The sequence below is a fragment of the Lolium perenne genome, chromosome 1, assembly GCF_019359855.2.
Source record: "Lolium perenne isolate Kyuss_39 chromosome 1, Kyuss_2.0, whole genome shotgun sequence".
In the NCBI taxonomy this organism is placed as follows: Eukaryota; Viridiplantae; Streptophyta; class Magnoliopsida; order Poales; family Poaceae; genus Lolium; species Lolium perenne.
In genome coordinates, this window is record NC_067244.2 from 149,109,051 (window position 1) to 149,125,540 (window position 16,490).

Here is a 16,490-nt window from a genome sequence, read left to right on the forward strand (position 1 = left end):
TATGAGCAACCGAACCAGTATCAAATACCCAGGTACTAGTACGTTAACCAGTAAGATAAACATCTATAACATGTATATCAGATATACCTTCTTTCTTCTTCTTGACAAGGCCGCTCTTCAGATCCGCCAAATACTTGGAGCAATTACGCTTCCAGTGTCCCTTCTCCTTGCAGTAATAGCACTCAGCATCAGGCTTAGGACCAGTCTTAGGTTTCATAGGAGGCGTGGCAGCTTTCTTGCCACCCTTCTTGAATTTTCCCTTAGACTTGCCCTGTTTCTTGAAACTGGTGGTCTTGTTGACCATCAACACTTGGTGCTCTTTCTTGATCTCAATCTCAGCAGATTTTAGCATGGCGAAGAGTTCAGGTAACTCTTTGTTCATGTTCTGCATATTATAGTTCATCACAAAGTTCTTGTAACTAGGTGGCAGTGATTGAAGGACACGATTAATCCCCAGTCGGTTAGGAATCACTATTCCCAAGTCACTGAGTTTCTTTGCATGCCCGGTCATGGCGAGCATGTGCTCACTAACGAAGCTGCCTTCTTCCATCATGCAGCTGAAGAAGTGTTTTGATGCTTCATAGCATTCCACGGCCGCATGAGTTTCAAAGATAGCTTTCAGCTCATTGACCAACTCATGAGGATCGTGGTGCTCAAAAGTTTTTGAAGATCGGCTTCCAGACTGCATAGGATGGCACACTAAACTTGAGAGTACCGAGTTTTCCGAGTCTCGTAAACATTCTTTACTTCATCGGTTTCAGTTTCTGCAGGAGGGTCACCTAGCGGTGCATCAAGCACATATTGCAGATTTCCGCCAGCGAGGAAGATCCTCACATGACGGAACCAGTCGGTGAAGTTGCTACCGTTGCTCTTAAGCTTTTCTTTCTCTAGGAACTGGTTAAAATTGACTGGGGACGCCATATCTACAATATATATTTGCAATAGTTTAGACTAAGTTTATGACAAATTGAGTTCAAATTTTAATTCAACAAAATTAAAAACTAGGTGAACTCCCACTCAAAACAATATCCCTCTAATTGTCTTAGTGATCACACGAACCAAATCCACCACACCAAGTCCGATCATCACGAGACAAGATGTAACTTCAATGGCGAACACTCAAAGTGTTCATCATATCAATCATATGATTCATGCTCTACCTTTCGGTATCACGTGTTCCGAGACCATGTCTGTACATGCTAGGCTCGTCAAGGCCACCTTAGTATCTGCATGTGCAAAACTGGCTTGCACCCGTTGTATGCACTTGTTGAGTCTATCACACCCGATCATCACGAGATGCTTCGAAACGACAAGTCTTGGCAACGGTGCTACTAAGGATGAACACTTTATTATCTTGATATTTTAGTGAGAGGGATCATCTTATAATGCTACCGTCGCGATCTAAGCAAAATAAGATGCATAAAAGGATTAACATCACATGCAGTTCATATGTGATATGATATGGCCCCTTTGTCTTTGCGCCTTTGATCTTCATCTCCAAAGCACGGACATGATCTCCATCATCAACGGGCATGATCTCCATCATCGTCGGTGTAGCGTCAAGGTCAATGGCGCCGTCTTCATGATTGTTCTCCCATGTAGCAACTATTACAACTTCTTTGAAATACTACTCAACATGAAATTTAAAGACAACCATAAGGCTCCTGCCGGTTTCCACAATACAATAATGATCATCTCATACATATTCATCATCACATTATGGCCATATCACATCACCAAACCCTGCAAAAACAAGTTAGACGTTCTCTAATTTGGTTTGCATATTTTACGTGGTTTAGGGTTTTCGAGTGAGATCTAATCTACCTACGAACATGAACCACAACGGTGATACTAGTGTTGTCAATAGAAGAGTAAATTGAATCTTCACTATAGTAGGAGAGACAGACACCCGCAAAGCCACTTATGCAATACAAGTTGCATGTCGAGCGTGGATCAAATCTCAGGAACGCGGTCATGTAAAGTTAGCCCGAGCCGCTTCATCCCACTATGCCACAAAGATGCAAAGTACTCAAACTAAAGACAACATAAGCATCAACGCCCACAAAACCATTGTGTTCTACTCGTGCAACCATCTATGCATAGACACGGCTCTGATACCACTATAGGGATTCGTTGCATAGAAAACAAAAAATTTCCTACCGCGAGAATGCAATCCAAGCCAAGATGCAATCTAAAAGATGGGAGCAACGAGGGGATGATCGAGACTCACCCTTGAAGATTTCCAAAGCCTACAAGATGAGGCTCTTGTTGCTGTGGTAGACGATCACTTGCCGCTTTCAAAAGCGCATAGAAGATCTTGACGGCGCCACAATCGGGCAGCACCTCCGTACTCGGTCACACGTTCGGTGTTGATGAAGACGACGTCCTTCTCCCCATTCCAGCGGGCAGCGTAAGTAGTAGCTCCTCCTTGAATCCGGCAGCACGACGGCGTGGTGGCGGTGGCGATGGAGATCTCCGGCGGAGCTTCGCTAAGCGTTGCGGGAGAGGGGGAGGAGTGGGGCGGCTAGGGTTTGGGGAGAGTGGGTGGCCGGCCTCCTTGGGGTGCGGCCAAGGTGGTGGTGTTGTGGTGGCCGGCCCCCTCCCCTTGTCCCTCATTATATAGGTGGAACACCCAAGAGTTGGTCTACAAGTCTTCGAATAAGACCCCAAACCAAAACCTTCCATATGACATGAAACCTACCCAAGGTGGGATTCCCACTTGAGGTGGGATTCCCACCTTTCCTTGGGAGGGGGTGGCCGGCCACCTTGGTGGAGTCCACCTGGGACTCCACCCCTATAGGGTTGGCCGGCCATGGGTGGTGGAGTCCCTCCGGGACTCCGCCTTCCAAAGTGATTTCTTCCGGACTTTTCTAGAACCTTCTAGAACCTTCCATAAATGCACCGGATCATTTTCAAACTTATAAAATGACTTCCTATATATGAATCTTATTCTCCGGACCATTCCGGAACTCCTCGTGATGTCCGGGATCCCATCCGAGACTTCGAACAAAACTTCTAACTCCATTCCATATTCAAGTTCTACTAATACGACATCAAACCTTAAGTGTGTCACCCTACGGTTCGTGAACTATGTAGACATGGTTGAGAACTCTCTCCGACCAATAACCAATAGCGGGATCTGGAGATCCATAATGGCTCCCACATATTCAACGATGACTTAGTGATCGAATGAACCATTCACATACGATACCAATTCCCTTTGTCACGCGATATTTTACTTGTCCGAGGTTTAATCATCGGTATCTCTCTATACCTTGTTCAACCTCGTCTCCTGACAAGTACTCTTTACTCGTACTGTAGTATGTGGTCTCTTATGAACCATTCATATGCTTGCAAGCTATTTAGACGACATTCCACCGAGAGGGCCCAGAGTATATCTATCCGTCATCGGGATGGACAAATCCCACTGTTGATCCATATGCCTCAACTCATACTTTCCGGATACTTAATCCCACCTTTATAACCACCCATTTACGCAGTGGAGTTTGATGTAATCAAAGTACCTTTCCGGTATAAGTGATTTACATGATCTCATGGTCGAAAGGACTAGGTAACTATGTATCGAAAGCTTATAGCAAATAACTTAATGACGTGATCTTATGCTACGCTTAAAAAGGGTGTGTCCATTACATCATTCATATAATGATATAACCTTGTTATTAATAACATCCAATGTTCATGATTTATGAAACTCTAATCATCTATTAATCAACAAGCTAGTTAAGAGGCTTACTAGGGACTCATTGTTGTTTACATAACACACATGTATCAATGTTTCGGTTAATACAATTATAGCATGGTATATAAACATTTATCATAAACACAAAGATATATAATAACCACTTTTATTATTGCCTCTTGGCCATATCTCCAACATGTAGTGCGGCGCAACAACAGGGATTCCGGCGCCAACGTGGAACCTGCACAACACAATCAAAGTACTTTGCCCCAACGTAACAGTGAGGTTGTCAATCTCACCGGCTTGCTGTAAACAAAGGATTAACCGTATAGTGTGGAAGATGATGTTTGTTTGCAAAGAACAGTAAAGAACAAGTATTGCAGTAGATTGTATGTCAGATGTAAAGAATGGACCGGGGTCCACAGTTTACTAGTGGTGTCTCTCCCATAAGATAAATAGCATGTTGGGTGAACAAATTACAGTTGGGCAATTGACAAATAGAGAGGGCATAACAATGCACATACATATCACGATGACTACTATGAGATTTAATCAGGGCATTACGACAAAGTACATAGACCGCTATCCAGCATGCATCTATGCCTAAAAAGTCCACCTTCGGGTTAGCATCCGCACCCCTTCCAGTATTAAGTTGCAAACAACAGACAATTGCATTAAGTATGGTGCGTAATGTAATCAACACAAATATCCTTAGACAAAGCATTGATGTTTTATCCCTAGTGGCAACATCACATCCACAACCTTAGAACTTTCTGTCACTGTCCCAGATTCAATGGAGGCATGAACCCACTATCGAGCATAAATACTCCCTCTTGGAGTTACAAGTATCAACTTGGCCAGAGCCTCTACTAGCAACGGAGAGCATGCAAGAACATAAACAACACATATGATAGATTGATAATCAACTTGACATAGTATTCCATATTCATCGGATCCCAACAAACACAACATGTAGCATTACAAATAGATGATCTTGATCATGACAGGCAGCTCACAAGATCTAACATGATAGCACAATGAGGAGAAGACAAGCATCTAGCTACTGCTATGGACCCATAGTCCAGGGGTGAACTACTCACACATCAATCCGGAGGCGATCATGGCGATGAAGAGTCCTCCGGGAGATGATTCCCCTCTCCGGCAGGGTGCCGGAGGCGATCTCCTGAATCCCCCGAGATGGGATTGGCGGCGGCTGCGTCTCTGGAAGGTTTTCCGTATCGTGGCTCTCGGTACAGGGGGTTTCGTGACGAAGGCTTTAAGTAGGCGGAAGGGTAGGGTTGGAGGCGGCGCGAGGGGCCCACACAATAGGGCGGCGTGGGCCCCCCTCTGGCCGCGCGGCCCTATGGTGGCGGCGCCTCGTCGCCCCACTTCGTAACCCTTTCGGTCTTCTGGAAGCTTCGTGGAAAAATAAGACCCTGGGCGTTGATTTCGTCCAATTCCGAGAATATTTCCTTTGTAGGATTTCTGAAACCAAAAAACAGCAGAAAACAGCAACTGGCTCTTCGGCATCTTGTCAGTAGGTTAGTGCCGGAAAATGCATAATAATGACATAAAGTGTGTATAAAACATGTGAGTATCATCATAAAAGTAGCATGGAACATAAGAAATTATGGATACATTTGAGACGTATCAAGCATCCCCAAGCTTAGTTCCTACTCGCCCTCGAGTAGGTAAACGATAACAAGGATAATTTCTGAAGTGACATGCTATCATAATTTTGAACAATACTATTGTAAAGCATATGAGATGAATGCAGCGATTCGAAGCAATGCTAAAGACAATGAATAAACAACTGAACCATATAGCAAAGACTTTTCATGAATAGTACTTTCAAGATAAGCATCAATAAGACTTGCATAAGAGTTAACTCATAAAGCAATAAATTCTTAGTAGAAAGCTTTGAAGCAACACAAAGGAAGATATAAGTTTCAGCGGTTGCTTTCAACTTCAACATGTATATCTCATGGATAATTGTCAACATAAAGCAATATAACAAGTGCAATAGGTAAACATGTAAGAATCAATGCACACAGTTGACACAAGTGTTTGCTTCTAAGATAGAAAGAAGTAGGTAAACTGACTCAACATAAAGTAAAAGAATGGCCCTTCGCAGAGGGAAGCATGGATTACTATTTTTGTGCTAGAGCATTTCATTTTGAAAACATAGAAACAATTTTGTCAACGGTAGTAATAATTCATATGTGTTATGTATAAGACATCCTATAAGTTGCAAGCCTCATGCATAGAATACCAATAGTGCTCGCACCTTGTCCTAATTAGCTTGGATTAACACGGATTATCATTGCATAACATATGTTTCAACCAAGTGTCACAAAGGGGTACCTCTATGCGGCCTGTACAGAGGTCTAAGGAGAAAGTTCGCATTGGATTTCTCGCTTTTGATTATTCTCAACTTAGACATCCATACCGGGACAACATAGACAACAGATGATGGACTCCTCTTTTAATGCTTAAGCATTCAACAACAGGTAATATTCTCATAAGAGATTGAGGATTTGTGTCCAAACTGAAACTTCCACCATGATTCATGGCTTTAGTTAGCGGCCCAATGTTCTTCTCTAACAATATGCATACTCAAACCATTTGATCATGAAAATCGCCCTTACTTCAGACAAGACAAACATACATAGCAACACACATGATATTCAACAAAGGTGTAATAGTTGATGGCGTCCCCAGAAACATGGTTACCGCTCAACAAGCAACTTATAAGAAATAAGATACATAGCAACATATTCAATACCATAATAGTTTTTAAGGCTATTTCCCATGAGCTATGTATTGTAAAGGCAAAGAATAGAATTTTAAAGGTAGCACTCAAGTAATGTACTTTGGAATGGCAGAGAAATACCATGTAGTAGGTAGGTATGGTGGACACAAATGGCATAGTTTTTGGCTCAAGGATTTGGATGCACGAGAAGTAATCCCTCTCAATACAAGGCTTAGGCTAGCAAGGTTGTTTGAAGCAAACTCAAGTATAAACCGGTACAGCAAAACTTACATAAGAACATATTGCAAGCATTATAAGACTCTACACTGTCTTCCTTGTTGTTCAAACACCTTAACCAGAAAATATCTAGACTTAGAGAGGCCAATCATGCAAACCAAATTTTAACAAGCTCTATGTAGTTTTTCATTAATAGGTGCAAAGTACATGATGCAAGAGTTTTAACATGATCTATATGAGCACAACAATTGCCAAATATCAAATTATTCAAGACATTATACCCATTACCACATGAAGCATTTTCCGTTTTCAACCATATAACAATGAACGAAGCAGTTTTCAACCTTCGCCATGAACATTAAAAGTAGCACTAAGAACACATGTGTTCATATGCAACAGCGGAGAGTATCTCTCTCCCACACAAAGAATGCTAGGATCCGAGTTTATTCAAACAAAAACAAAAATAAAAGCAAACAGACGCTCCAAGTAAAGCACATAAGATGTGACTGAATAAAAATATAGTTTCACTAGAGGTGACCTGATAAGTTGTCGATGAAGAAGGGGATGCCTTGGGCATCCCCAAGCTTAGATGCTTGAGTCTTCTTGAAATATGCAGGGATGAACCACGGGGGCATCCCCAAGCTTAGACTTTTCACTCTTCTTGATCATATTGTATCATCCTCCTCTCTTGACCCTTGAAAACTTCCTCCACACCAAACTCGAAACAAACTCATTAGAGGGTTAGTGCATAATTGAAAATTCATATATTCAGAGGTGACATAATCATTCTTAACACTTCTGGACATTGCACAAAGCTACTGAAAGTCAATGGAACAAAGAAATCCATCAAGCATAGCAAAACAGGCAATGCGAAATAAAAGGCAGAATCTGTCAAAACAGAACAGTCCGTAAAGACGAATTTTTCTGGGGCACTTAACTTACTCAGATGAAAAATCTCAAATTGAATGAAAGTTGCGTACATATCTGAGGATCACGCACGTAAATTGGCAGAATTTTCTGAGTTACCTACAGACGGGACTGCTAAATTTCGTGACAGTAAGAAATCTGTTTCTGCGCAGTAATCCAAGTGTAGTATCAACATTACTATCAAAGACTTTACTTGGCACAACAATGCATCTATTATATACTAAAAGCAAAATAAGGGAGTTTTTTGAGGCGTTACGTTAACCCACATCATCTAAATTATGTAGACGTTTAGATATATAATTGATGGCTATGATTAAACAAAAAGTAACGTAACACGGTGGCTTGACATGTACACGTTTGACACAGTACAGATATACACTTTCAACATGTAACGTGCCTAAGTCTGCCCATTTACCGATAGAATTTTAATTTGATCGTGAGATCTGTATATAGCCATAAAAGGATATAACGGTTTGGTTCAACTGCCGTGACATGAAAGAGTCCGGCTCCATTACGTATGATGATGAAATAATGATATCATCCATTCTTTTTTTCCTTTTGACACTAACCAGAACGTGAATCATCTCCTGGGTTGCATAGTTCGGAAAAAAAAATTGTTATTCACGTGACATCCAGATTCTCTCAAAGCTCTACAAGCTAATATGCTACAACCTCTATTTTAAAATAAATATTACAGATTTATCTACATTTATATGTATCTAAACGCGTTTAATATTACTGGTGGCTACGGCTGCCAACTTTCAGTTATATCGTGTGTCAACTTTTGATGGTATCGATGCATGCTGCACGTAAGACGCGCAACACCAATAGCTTTGACCGCATGGTAATAGCATGGTTGACCGCCAACTTTCAGTTGAATCTCACGCCGGTTTCGACATTGTCAATCGTTGTCAATGTATGATTCGCGCAATCGCCCACACCACCACCGGGGTCAACCGATCTAGCAACTGATTTTTTTGAAGATCACATGCTAAGGTCAGCATGATGTCACGTTGATACAAATAATCGACTCCATTAAAAAAATGGTGTGCTCGCTAGCTAGAAGCCGGCTTTTTTGAGATGTGCCACGACATAAATTATATATAAGCTGGTGAATATACTACCCACTCCATTCCAAATAAAAATGCCACGTATTGGTCTAAATTTATATGTATCTATACACTAAAACGTGTCTAGATATATAATTATCTATATAAATTTGTGTCGGCTAATTTCAAACGAAAGGAGTACAATACATATGGTTTTTGGTTGGATAGATTTATCGTAAAGATATATACAAATGTTATGAAGCTAAATATCACCAACACAACATCATTAAGCTCATTTCATTTCATAATACTCTATAACTGGAACTAAAGATATGACACCTAATAGATTTTGTAAGCATACCAAATCGTCTCCCATTAAGAAAAATCATGTATATAAACATCATCCAATCAGGATATATTTGGTGGATCCTATTGACCCATGTGACACTATCTTCATCTTATATGAATTAAACAACCTGCGAGGAGCCTCTGTGGGTGTTAGCGCACGATGGTACTATAGTTGCAATGCAAGTTTCATAATTGAGACTTGGTTAAAATGTATAAAAAGTAGTTTGCAAGTGAGGAAGAAAAAAACAAGATAAATTTAGCATGCCTGATAACGATGATGACTGTTTTCCTTTTAGTTTGTCAAGAAAATTAATTGATGTTATTAATGTCGTGTACTGGTCTAACATCATAAGAATACAATAATTCTATTGACAACTTCAATATCTACTCCAAACTAAACACATTACTGTTTGAATAGTTTGCATAATAATTATTTTCCCACGATTTTAAGATGCATAAATATTCTACTCACATGTGTGTTATTATATTTACCATAATATTTCTACTCACATATGGAATTTTTACTATATTGTTCAAATACTTAGAGCCCAATAAAGATGTTTCCCTCGCATTTACGAGGGCGACTGTGCTAGTTAAAATAAAGATAAGGAGAGGTTGATACAGTAGTAACAACTTCCAAGACTCAAATATAAAACAAAAGTGTTGTAGTAAAATAATGGGTTATCTCCCATAAGCGCTTTTCTTTAACGCCTTTCAGCTAGGCGCAGAAAGTGTGAATCAAGTATTATCGAGAGATGAAGCATCGACATCATAATTTGTTCTAATAATAGAATCATAAGGTAACTTCATTCTCTTTCTAGGGAAGTGTTCCATACCTTTCTTGAGAGGAAATTGATACTTAATATTACCTTCCTTCATATCAATAGTAGCACCAACTGTTCAAAGAAAAGGTCTTCCCAATATAATGGGACAAGATGCATTGCATTCAATATCCAAGACAATAAAATCAACGGGGACAAGGTTATTGTTAACCATAATGTGAACATTATCAATCCTCCCCAAAGATTTCTTTATAGCATTATCAGCAAGATTAACATCCAAATAACAATTTTTCAATGGTGGCAAGTCAAGCATATCATAGATTTTCTTAGGCATAACAGAAATACTTGCACCAAGATCACATAAAGCATTACAATCAAAATCATTGACCCTCATTTTAATGATGGGCTCCCAACCATATTCTAACTTCCTAAGAATAGAAGTTTCAAGTTTTAGTTTCTCTTCTCTAGCTTTTATGAGAGCATTTGTAATATGTTTTGTAAAGGCCAAATTTTTAGCACTAGCATTAGGACTTCTAGCAAGTTTTTGTAAGAACTTTATAACTTCAGAGATGTGACAATCATCAAAATCTAAACCATTATGATCTACAGCAATGGGATCATTGTCCCCAATATTTTGAAAATTTTCAGCAGTTTTATCACAAACAGTTTCAGCAGTTTTAGCAGTTTCAAGCAGTTTTGTACGCTTTGCACTAGGAGTAGAAACATTGCCAACACCAATTATTTTACCATTGATAGTAGGAGGTGTAGCAACATGTGAAGCATCAACATTACTAGTGGTGGTAATAGTCCAAACTTTAGCTACATTATTCTCTTTAGCAAGTTTTTCGTTTTCTTCTCTTTCCCACCTAGCATGCAATTCAGCCATCAATCTAATGGCGTTTGCTGTAGCAAATGACTTAATATATTTATCTTCATTAGGCATAACTTTCAATTTTAAAATATCAACATCAACAGCAAGACTATCAACCTTAGAAGCAAGAATATCAATTTTACCAAGCTTTTCTTCAACAGATTTGTTGAAGGCAGTTTGTGTACTAATAAATTCTTTAAGCATGGCTTCAAGACCAGAGGGTACACTCCTATTATTGTTGTAAGAATTACCATAAGAATTACCATAACCATTACCATTATTAAAAGGATATGGCCTATAGTTGTTACCAGAATTATTCCTATAAGCATTGTTGTTGAAATTATTACTTTTAATGAAGTTCACATCAACATTCTCTTCTTGAGCAACCAATGAAGCTAAAGGAACATTATTTGGATCAACATTAGATCTACCATTCACAAGCATAGACATAATAGCATCAATCTTATCACTCAAGGAGGAGGTTTCTTCAACAAAATTTACCTTCTTACCTTGTGGAGCCCTTTCAGTGTGCCATTCAGAGTAATTGATCATCATATTATCAAGGAACTTTGTTGCCGCCCCCAAAGTAATGGACATAAAGGTATCTCCAGCAGCTGAATCCAATAGGTTCCGCGAAGAAAAATTTAATCCTGCATAGAAGGTTTGGATGATCATCCACGTAGTTAGTCCATGGGTTGGGCAATTCTTTACCAAAGATTTCATTCTTTCCCATGCTTGAGCAACATGTTCATTATCCAATTGCTTAAAATTCATTATGCTACTTCTCAAAGATATAATTTTAGCATGAGGATAATATCTACCAATGAAAGCATCTTTACATTTAGTCAATGAATCAATACTATTCTTAGGCAAAGATAACAACCAATCTTTAGCTCTTTCTCTTAAGGAGAAAGGAAACAATTTCAATTTTATAATATCACCATCTACATCCTTATACTTTTGCATTTCACAAATTTCAACAAAATTATTAAGATGGGCAGCAACATCATCAGAACTAACACCAGAAAATTGCTCTCTCATAACAAGATTTAGTAAAGCAGGTTTAATTTCAAAAAATTCTGCTGTAGTAGTAGGTGGAGCAATAGGTGTGCATAGGAAATCATTATTATTTGTGCTAGTGAAGTCACACAACTTAGTGTTTTCAGGAGCATTCATTTTAACAGTAGTAAATAAAGCAAACTAAATAAAGTAAATGCAAGTAACTAAATTTTTTGTGTTTTTAATATAGAGAACGCAAACAAGACAGTAAATAAAGTAAAACTAGCAACTAATTTTTTTGTATTTTTGATATAGAGAACAAACAAAGAAGTAAATAAAGTAAAGTAAAGCAAGACAAAAATAAAGTAAAGAGATTGGATGTGGGAGACTCCCCTTGCAGCGTGTCTTGATCTCCCCGGCAATGGCGCCAGAAAAAGAGCTTGATGCGTGCAGTTAACACACGTCCGTTGGGAACCCCAAGAGGAAGGTGTGATGCGTACTGTAGCAAGTTTTCCCTCAGTAGGAAACCAAGGTTATCGAACCAGTAGGAGTCAAGGAACACGTGAAGGTTGTTGGTGACGGAGTGTAGTGCGGCGCAACACCAGGGATTCCGACGCCAACGTGGAACCTGCACAACACAATCAAAGTACTTTGCCCCAACGTAACAGTGAGGTAGTCAATCTCACCGGCTTGCTGTAAACAAAGGATTAACCGTATAGTGTGGAAGATGATGTTTGTTTGCGAAGAACAGTAAAGAACAAGTATTGCAGTAGATTGTATTTCAGATGTAAAGAATGGACCGGGGTCCACAGTTCACTAGTGGTGTCTCTCCCATAAGATAAATAGCATGTTGGGTGAACAAATTACAGTTGGGCAATTGACAAATAGAGAGGGCATAACAATGCACATACATATCACGATGACTACTGATGGCGTGTACAGCACACGTCCATTGGGAACCCCAAGAGGAAGGTATGATGCGCACAGTAGCAAGTTTTCCCTCAGAAAGAAACCAAGGTTTATCGAACCAGGAGGAGCCAAGAAGCACGTTGAAGGTTGATGGCGGCGGGATGTAGTGCGGCGCAACACCAGGGATTCCGGCGCCAACGTGGAACCTGCACAACACAACCAAAGTACTTTGCCCCAACGAAACAGTGAGGTTGTCAATCTCACCGGCTTGCTGTAACAAAGGATTAGATGTATAGTGTGGATGATGATTGTTTACAGAAAACAGTAAAACAAGTATTGCAGTAGATTGTATTCGATGTAAAGAATAGGACCGGGGTCCACAGTTCACTAGAGGTATCTCTCCCATAAGATAAATAGCATGTTGGGTGAACAAATTACAGTCGGGCAATTGACAAATAGAGAGGGCATGACAATGCACATACATGATATGATAAGTATTGTGAGATTTAATTGGGCATTACGACAAAGTACATAGACCGCTATCCAGCATGCATCTATGCCTAAAAAGTCCACCTTCAGGTTATCATCCGAACCCCTTCCAGTATTAAGTTGCAAACAACAGACAATTGCATTAAGTATGGTGCGTAATGTAATCAATAACTACATCCTCGGACATAGCATCAATGTTTTATCCCTAGTGGCAATAGCACATCCACAACCTTAGAACTTTCTCATCACTGTCCTGCATTTAATGGAGGCATGAACCCACTATCGAGCATAAATACTCCCTCTTGGAGTTAAGAGTAAAAACTTGGCCAGAGCCTCTACTAATAACGGAGAGCATGCAAGATCATAAACAACACATAGGTAATAGATTGATAATCACCATAACATAGTATTCTCTATCCATCGGATCCCGACAAACACAACATATAGCATTACAGATAGATGATCTTGATCATGTTAGGCAGCTCACAAGATCCAACAATGAAGCACATAAGGAGAATACGACCATCTAGCTAATGCTATGGACCCATAGTCCAGGGGTGAACTACTCACTCATCACTCCGGAGGCGATCATGGCGATGAAGAGTCCTCCGGGAGATGATTCCCCTCTCCGGCAGGGTGCCGGAGGCGATCTCCAGAATCCCCCGAGATGGGATTGGTGGCGGCGGCGTCTCAGTAAGGTTTTCTGTATCGTGGCTCTCGGTGCTGGGGGTTTCGCGATGAAGGCTTTAAGTAGGCGGAAGGGCAACGCGGGGGGCCACACAAGGGCCCCACACGCTAGGGCCGTGCGGCCAAGGCCTGGGCCGCGCCGCCCTAGTGTGGCGGCGCCTCATGGCCCCACTTCCTTTCCCCCTCGGTCTTCTGGAAGCTTCGTGCAAAAATAGGACCCTGGGCGTTGATTTCGTCCAATTCCGAGAATATTTCCTTTGTAGGATTTCTGAAACCAAAAACAGCAGAAACAAAGAATCGGCTCTTCGGCATCTTGTTAATAGGTTAGTGCCGGAAAATGCATAAATACGACATATAATGTGTATAAAACATGTAGATATCATCAATAATGTAGCATGGAACATAAGAAATTATCGATACGTCGGAGACGTATCAGCATCCCCAAGCTCAGTACCTGCTCGTCCCGAGCAGGTAAACGATAACAAAGATAATTTCTGGAGTGACATGCCATCATAACCTTGATCATACTATTGTAAGCATATGTAATGAATGCAGCGATCAAAAACAATGGTAATGACATGAGTAAACAACTGAATCATAAAGCAAAGACTTTTCACGAATAGTACTTCAAGACAAGCATTAATAAGTCTTGCATAAGAGTTAACTCATAAAGCAATAAATCAAAGTAAAGGTATTGAAGAAACACAAAGGAAGATTAAGTTTCAGCGGTTGCTTTCAACTTGTAACATGTATATCTCATGGATAATTGTCAACATAGAGTAATATAACAAGTGCAATATGCAAGTATGTAGGAATCAATGCACAGTTCACACAAGTGTTTGCTTCTTGAGGTGGAGAGAGATAGGTGAACTGACTCAACATAAAAGTAAAAGAAAGGTCCTTCAAAGAGGAAAGCATTGATTGCTATATTTGTGCTAGAGCTTTTATTTTGAAAACATGAAACAATTTTGTCAACGGTAGTAATAAAGCATATGTATCATGTAAATTATATCTTACAAGTTGCAAGCCTCATGCATAGTGTACTAATAGTGCTCGCACCTTGTCCTAATTAGCTTGGGTTAACACTGATCATCATTGCATAACATATGTTTCAACCAAGTGTCACAAAGGGGTACCTCTATGCCGCCTGTACGAGGGTCTAAGGAGAAAGTTCGCATTGGATTTCTCGCTTTTGATCATTCTTCAACTTAGACACCCATACCGGGACAACATAGACAACAGATAATGGACTCCTCTTTTAATGCTTAAGCATTCAACAACAGTTAATATTCTCATAAGAGATTGAGGTTTTATGTCCAAACTAAAACTTCCACCATGATTCATGGCTTTAGTTAGCGGCCCAATGTTCTTCTCTAACAGTATGCATACTCAAACCATTTGATTGTGAAAACCGCCCTTACTTCAGACAAGACGAACATGCATAGCAACTCACATGATATTCAACAAAGAGTTGATGGCGTCCCCAGGAACATGGTTATCGCACAACAAGCAACTTAATAAGAGATAAAGTGCATAAGTACATATTCAATACCACAATAGTTTTTAAGGCTATTTTGTCCCATGAGCTATATATTGCAAAGGCGAATGATGGAAATTTAAAGGTAGCACTCAAGCAATTTACTTTGGAATGGCGGAGAAATACCATGTAGTAGGTAAGTATGGTGGACACAAATGGCATAGTGGTTGCCTCAAGGATTTTGGATGCATGAGAAGTATTCCCTCTCGATACAAGGTTTAGGCTAGCAAGGTTATTTGAAACAAACACAAGGATGAACCGGTGCAGCAAAACTAACATAAAAGACATATTGTAAACATTATAAGACTCTACACCGTCTTCCTTGTTGTTCAAAACTCAATACTAGAAATTATCTAGACTTTAGAGAGACCAAACATGCAAACCAAATTTTAGCAAGCTCTATGTATTTCTTCATTAATGGGTGCAAAGTATATGATGCAAGAGCTTAAACATGAGCACAACAATTGCCAAGTATCAAATTATTCAAGACATTTTAGAATTACTACATGTAGCATTTCCCGATTCCAACCATATAACAATTCAACGAAGAAGATTCAACCTTCGCCATGAATACTATGAGTAAAGCCTAAGGACATATTTGTCCATATGCAACAGCGGAGCGTGTCTCTCTCCCACACAATGAATGCTAGGATCCATTTTATTCAAACAAAAACAAAAACAAGAACAAACCGACGCTCCAAGCAAAGCACATAAGATGTGACTGAATAAAAATATAGTTTCAGGGGAGGAACCTGATAATGTTGTTGATGAAGAAGGGGATGCCTTGGGCATCCCCAAGCTTAGACGCTTGAGTCTTCTTAAAATATGCAGGGGTGAACCACCGGGGCATCCCCAAGCTTAGAGCTTTCACTCCTCTTGATCATAATATATCATACTCCTCTCTTGACCCTTGAAAACTTCCTTCACACCAAACTTCAAGCAAACTCATTAGAGGGTTAGTGCACAATCAAAAATTCACATGTTCAGAGGTGACACAATCATTCTTAACACTTCTGGACATTGTACAAAGCTACTGGACATTAATGGATCAAAGGAATTCATCCAACATAGCAAAAGAGGCAATGCGAAATAAAAGGCAGAATCTGTCAAAAACAGAACAGTCCGTAAAGATGAAACTGGAAGGGGCACTTAACTTGCTCAAACGGAAAAACTCAAAACTAATGAAAGTTGCGTACATATCTG